Here is a 7,577-nt window from a genome sequence, read left to right on the forward strand (position 1 = left end):
TGTGATATTTTTCTTCTTTTCCTTTTGTATTTGGAGGATCTGTTAAGCATGGGTATTAAGAGAAACAAGAGGATGCTTCGACATAGCCTAGAAGGATTAGAGACCGAAAAATCAAATTAAAGTTGCCACGAGCAGAATCATTATTGGACAGGTATGAATTTCGACATTCATTTAAATTCTCAGCCTAAAATTTATAATGCATACACTTGTTCCAGATATTGGATGAAATCTGCAAATGTCATGTACCTATGAATTGTCTAATTCTTCTACTAAGAATTGAAATAGATTGAGATGTGTGGGATTGGAGGTGATATGTAGTGACGTACAATAATAGTTGGGTTCCAATTTCATGGCCTACATTTTTTACCATTGAAAATGAAGAGCAAGTCGTTCGAAAGAATGAATTGCCATGCTATGCTGCTAATGTTCTTTTTAATGTCATCAATAGTTGTAGCAGAGGATTTGAAAGAGGGTGAGCTATATGTCATTTTATCTCATAATATATATTATCTCTCAACTATTTTAAACTAATATCATATAAGTTGATGAGTTCAAAAGAAAATAAAACGAAGCTCAAGCTTGTAGTGAAGAAGAGGTTAAAAACTAGAAATGGAGAAGGGTCGTCAGCTTCAAGAATCATTGAGTAGCTCTAATCGGCTGTGGTTGGTATAGAATAATTGAGTCTTGGATTGGTGAGGAGGCAATTTTCCTTCTTGATTTTGCTTGTTTCTTGGTCTTTTGGGTTGCTTAGTGGACCTTTGTGAGAGAGGAATTGATGCCATTAGAAAGCTTGAGAAGTACTCAGCTTCAATATTGGTTGCTCTCACTGCTTGTCTTCTAATTTGGTCTTGTGTCAAAGGTGGTGGCATTGGTCATATGCTCTCTTTGTCTACCAAGCTCTCTACATCTGAATTCTAGTAGGTTTTCTTCCCTTTTCTTTGTTGGTTTTGTTTGTCTAGCTGATGGTTTTTGTGTTGGGTTCAAGTGGATAATAAATACCAACACTCATGTGAAAACAAGGAGAACACTATTCATGGATGGGTGAGTGAGTGTTGATGTCGATGCACCCGTGGGTTTCTGGATTATAACCCTAAGCATCTAGTTCCGCAATGCTCTTGATCCCCCAACTGTGTGGCACAAACTCGTACTTCTGTGAGCAACACAATCTCACCAACATTTATCAGAATGATTAATAGAACTATGTTATTTGTGAAATTATGTCAAAAATTATTATCCTCATTCTTCCAATGTTTATCTCCTCTATTTATATCAGTTTCATAGTATATCATTTCAAGGTCATAATGATAACTTTGATGGTGGGAAAGTGAATATATTCTTTCTATGCACACACCATTCTTATAATTTGTTTTATATTCTAATCAAAAGTTATATTTTAAAGGATTTAATATGTTAAATGTCGTAATTATCTATACAGTTGTTCTGTTTTTTTAGTCAAGTATAATGTTTAAGATAAAATGCTTAAAACTTATAAAATACATTGTTTTTATATCTGTTATTTTATATTTGCATAGGTTAACTAATTATTTTAGTTAACTATTTCATTTAATTGTTTTGAGGATAGAACACATTTCCCTTGTTTGAAGATAGAACATCTTTATTTAATTATTTTGGCATTTAATTGTATGGATATCTTAATTTATTTGAATTTCATTTATTCATATGTAATTGTATTCTTTTTTCATTGTAGGAAGTGGTGTGCCATACGATATATGAAGATCAAGTGGTGAGAGCAAAACAACTTAGAATTAGCACCACAAGTTTTATAATTGTCTTATAAAATTGTAATGTTTTTTTTGGATGATTGAATATTTTGGTACTTTGGTGTAATTATATTATGTTGATAATAAGATAATTTAGTTTATTAATTTCTTTTTTTATAGTATTATAATTTTTTATATATTTTAAATTATCATCAAAAATAAATTTTATTAAATTATGAAAGTATTAATGTAAGTGGAAAATAATAAATAATTAAATATTAAAATCATGACACTTGATAATAACGTAATTTATCTAAAAATTAATTATAATAGTGACAATTAAAAATATCATGATATAATGATAATAATATTAGTTTTAAATGACATTTTTTAATTAAAATTTGTTTTCTATTAAAAATATTACGTCAGTTTTAATTGACGTTATTTACATCTTTAAATCGTCATTGTATACATAGTATAAAATGACGGTTGTTACGGCGGTTCATCTTAAACTGTCACATTATACTTTGTGACGGTAAGAATTACGACGTTTCTGAAAAATGTCGCTCAAGTAAATAACGACGATTAAAAATGACGTAAAATACAAAAATAACTGTCGCTACTTACACATTTTTTTGTAGTGCGAACTAAGGTGGAGGAGTTGCAGGAGAAATTTGATAAGCATGACGAAGAGAAGTAAGCTTGGAAAAAGAAAGAGGAGGAGTGGGAATTGGAAAGGAAAAGGCTCGCTTCGTGGAGGGTATGATGCCTTGATTCTGAGGAAAAGTTGAAGGGTCAAATTGCAGAGCTTGAGGCCGACTATGATGATATGAAGGAGAAGCATGATGAGCTGGACGGTGAACTGGAGGACTTGAAGAGCTGCATAATACAAGAACATATAAATGGCTTTCAGAAGGGTGTTCGGCAAGCGTCATTTTTTTATGAAAGTGTTAATGCTAATGATGTTAGGTTTGATGTGAATAAGGATGTTGTCGATGGTGTGATTATAGATGAGGAGGAATCTAGTCCATAAGGAAATGGGGAAAAGGAGGCGGTTGACGCTAATGTTGGTGGTGACGAGGTGGTGGCAGAAAACGTGGAACAAAAGGCGGCATATGATTTAATTTAAAACTTCCAATTTAGTTTAATGATTCTAAGTCTGTAATAACTCGTACATTGCTCTATTTTGTTGTTTGATATGAATGTCGATTACTTACGGTTTAATTACTCTTTATATTTGTGTATGTATGGAATGTTTGTGTATGCTATTGTAAGTTAAGGGTGTTCGACCCAGACCGCTTACTTGTGGTAAGGGTGGGGAACTTAAACGAATTAACATCAAGTTAAGGGTGTTCGACCAAGACCGCTTACTTGTGATAAGGGTGGGGAACTTAAACGAATTAACCACGAGTAAAGGGTGTTCGACCCAGGCCGCTTACTTGTGGTAAGGGTGGGGAACTTAAACGAATTAAACATCAAGTTAAGGGTGTTCGACCCAGGCCGCTTACCTGTGGTAAGGGTGGAGAACTTAAACGAATTAACCACGAGTAAAGGGTGTTCAACCCATGCCGCATACTTGTGATAAGGGTGGGGAACTTAAACGAATTACACATCAAGCTAAGGGTGTTCGACCCAGGCCACTTACTTGTGGTAAGCGTGGGGAACTTAAACGAATTAACATGAAGTTAAAGGTGTTCGACCCAGGCCGCTTACTTGTGGTAAAGGTGGGGAACTTAAACGAATTAAACATGAAGCTAAGGGTGTTCGACCCAAGCCGCTTACTTGTGGTAAGGGTGGGGAACTTAAACGAATTAACATGAAGTTAAGGGTGTTCGACCCAGGCCGCTTACTTGTGGTAAGGGTGGGGAACTTAAACGAATTAAACATGAAGCTAAGGGTGTTCGACCTAGGCCGCTTACTTGTGGTAAGGGTGGGGAACTAAAACGAATATGAGAGTAAAAACGTAGGAAAGTTGTATAGTTGAGAACCCTTCGTTTTATTTATTGAATATGGGGTGCCTCGTTAAAACCTCCCTAGCCAAAACCCTCCTTAGGGAAAAAGACCAGGTGAGGAAAAAGAATACACCCAAGGTTACAAGTATTGGTCCAACTACAGTACACATTCAGCTAAAGTAGAATTTGAGGTGCGATACATTCCAAGTGTTGGGAATCTCTTCCCCAGATAAGTGCTCCAAGCGATAAGATCCTCCTCCTGCGTCTTCACATATACGGTATGGGCCATCCCAATTGGCGGAGAACTTGCCATCCTTCTATCTAGCACTGCTGGCCATTCTACATACTAAGTCCCCGATGGCGAATGACCATGGACATAGGTTTGCATTATACTTTCTGGCAGCTCTTCGTTTGGTAGCTAAGTTTCGTATCTAGGTTTTCTCTCTGAGTTCTGGTAGGAGGTCAAGGTGAGTAGCCATGTTCTGATGGTTGTGGGTTAGGTTGTATAGTTCTCGACGCAGGAATGGTTCGCCAATTTCAACTGGTATCATGGCGTCTGCGCCATACACTAGGCTGAAAGGGGATTCGTTTATTGCTGATTGAGGGGTGCACCTGTAAGCCCATAGAACTTCTACTAACTCTTCGGGCCATCGGCCTTTGGCATTGTCTAACCGTTTGCGTAGTTCCATTAGGATAACCTTGTTGGCCGCCTCTGCTTGTCCATTAGTTTGTAGGTGTTCCACAAAACTTGTGATGTTTTTTATGTCTAGGCCAGTGTAGAACTTGGCTAGCTCCTTGTCTATAAATTGTCGGCCATTGTCGGTAATGATGGTGTGTGGGACACCATATCTGCATACAATGTCCTTCCAAATGAATTGTTGAACCTGCTGGGCCGTGATAGTGGTTAATGGTTTGGCTTCTATCCATTTGGTGAAGTAGTCGACGGCTACAATCAGAAATTTCACTTGTCCCTTGCCAGGTGAGAAGGGAGCAAGGATATCCATTCCCCATTTTGCGAAGGGCCATGGGGATATTATGTGATGGAGTTGTTCCTGCTTCTGGTGGATGAGGTTGCCATGTTTTTGGCATGGTTTGCACTTTTTGACATAGTCCTGGCAGTCTTCTTCTATGGTCGGCCAGAAGTACTCGGCTCTAAGTACCCTAGTGTCCATTGTACGTGCACCAGAATGATAGCCGCAAACGCCTTCGTGTAGTTCTTTAATGATATATTATGCTTGCTCTGTTGTGACACATTTGAGGAGGGGTTGGCCGTATCCGCGTTTGTAAAGGTCATCGCCTATCATGGTATACCTGGAGGCCTTAGCCAGCCAAGTTTTGTCCACATCTCATGGGGGGTTGCCGGTTTTTAGGTATTGGATATAGGGGGTGGTCCAGTTATGGTTTTGGGGAGGGGCGGTGCTGTCCGTTGGGTCGTGGCCTAGGTTTAGACAAGTATGTGTTATGGAGGGTGTAGATAGTGTTTGTTGCAACAGGGATCGGTGGCGGCCTTTTAGTTTGGTGCTGGCTAATTTAGAGAGGATGTCGGCTCTGATGTTGTCGGTTCTTGGGATGTGTTCGATGCGAACTCGCTCAAAAGCGGATTGAATGACTGTTCGGACCAGATGGTAATATTGTAGGAGGATGGGGTCTTTAATCTGGAATTCGTCATTTAGGTGCCCTATAGTGAGTTTGGAGTCGGTTTTGCATGTTAGCGTCTTGACACCTACTTCACGGGCGAGGGAAAGGCCGGCGAGGATAGCTTCGTATTTAGCTTGATTGTTTGATGTTTTGAAGGCAAAGTGAAGGGATTTCTCTATGAGGATGTCGTTGGGTCCTTCTAACACAATGCCAACATCGGTACCTTTTGGGTTTGAGGAACCATCTACATGAAGTGTCCATTGGTCCTCTGTGGGGGTGTGCTGGAGGTCGTTGATAAAATCTAAAAGACATTAAGCTTTGATGGGGCCATGGGGTTCGTAGCGAATATTGAATTCTGACAGCTCGACGGCCTAGGATGACATCCGTCCGGCTAGATCTGGTTTTTGCAAAATATTTTGGATTTGGTAGTCGATTTTGACGATGATGCTGGGGTTTTGGAAGTGTGGGCGTAAGCGGCGAGCTGCGTGGACTAAAGATAAAGCCAATTTCTCTACCATTTGATATCTGGTTTCGGGATCCTGCAGTGTCCTGCTAACGAAGTAGACAAGATGTTGTGTGCCCTCTATCTCTTGGACGAGCGCGGCGCTGACGGTGTAGTCGATGGTCGTGATGTATACGAGTAAGGGTTGGTGAGTGTCCGGCTTGTGGAGGATAGGTGGTGAGGTGAGGGTGGTTTTCAGTGTTTGAAAGATTTGTTCATAATCATCAGTCCACGTGAACCTGGTGGATTTCTTTAAGAGTTGGACTATGGGTTGGGTTTGTTCGGCCAGTTTGGGTAGGAAACGGGAAATGGCTGTGAGGCGGCCTATGAGCCGTTGGACCTCCTTGATGGTAGCGGGGCTGCGCATCTTGATGATGGCCTTGCATTTTTCGGGATTGGCTTCTATGCCGCGCTGGGTTAGCATAAAACCAAGGAATTTACCCCGATCGACGCCGAATACACACTTGTCTAGGTTGAGGCGAAGGTTGTATTGGCGTAGTGCAGAGAAGACTACTGATAGGTCCTCAGCATGTTGGTGGTAACTTGGTGACTTGAAAACCATGTCCTCAACATACACTTCGACACATTGTCCCACCAGGTGACTGAAAACCTTGTCCATCAGTCGTTGGTAGGTTGCTCCAGCGTTTTTTAGGCCAAAAGACATTACCCTATAAAAGTAGTTGGCATCGTTCGTGATGAAGGCGGTTTTGTGCATGTCAGATATGGCCATGGGGATTTGGTTGTATCCGGAATATGCATCCAAAAAGCTAAGCACTTTATTTCTTGTCGCACCGTCAACGAGTCGATCAATGTTGGGTAGGGGGTAGGCATCGCGGGGGCAAGCCTTGTTTAGATCCGTGTAGTCCACACACATTCGCCATTTGTCGTTGGCTTTCTTCACCAAGACTACGTTAGAAAGCCAAGTGGTGTATTGAGCTTCTTCTATGAATCCAGCGTTTAGTAATTTGTCGGCTTCAACCTTAGCTGCTAGTCGGCGTTCTTTGCCAAGTTTGCGCTTTTTCTGGGATACGTAGCGGTCTTCTTTATAGATGGATAGTTTATGGGATGCCACTAGAGGGTCCACTCCAGGGAGATCGGCGGCTAACCAGGAGAAAAGGTCTGTGTTGTTGGTGAGGATGGGTGTGATGATGGCACGCTTGTCAGAGTTCTAACCGGTGCCTAAGTTGATAGAGTGACTGTTGGGAAGTTCTAGAGGGGAGGTCTCCTCAACTGGTTCAAGACGAACATCCCGGCCTACTCTAGGGTCTAGATCCTCGCCTGACAGGGCGATGCTGGAGCCAGGAGGTCGCTCAATGTGGTTGGTTTGTTGAATTAGGAGCTGTGGTCGTAAGCTGGCCATGTAGCATTCGCGTGCCAAGCGTTGGTCGCAGTGGATGGTGAGGATATCACCGGAAGGGGAAGGGAACTTCATGGCTAAGTAGGGGGTGGAGACGACGGTGCCAAGGGTGTTCAGGGAAGGGCGGCCTAGGAGGATGTTGTAGGATGTTGGCGCGTCGACGATGAGGAAGCGGATTAGGATGGTTTTGGTTTGGGTTCCTTCACGAAAGACGGTGTGGAGGTCGATGTAGCCACGGGTGGATACTTGTTCACCAGAGAAGCCATAGATCGGCTCGTCATACGGGACCATGGCGGTGTCCAGAAGTTGAAGTTTTTGGTAGGTGGCCCAATACAGGATGTCAACGGAGCTGCCCTGATCAATAAGGCCCTTCTTCACGGTGTAGTTTTCGATTTCCACAGTGATGA

The sequence above is a fragment of the Vigna unguiculata genome, chromosome 2 (assembly GCF_037176805.1).
Source record: "Vigna unguiculata cultivar grain cowpea cultivar isolate G323 ecotype 2 chromosome 2, ASM3717680v1, whole genome shotgun sequence".
In the NCBI taxonomy this organism is placed as follows: domain Eukaryota; kingdom Viridiplantae; phylum Streptophyta; class Magnoliopsida; order Fabales; family Fabaceae; genus Vigna; species Vigna unguiculata.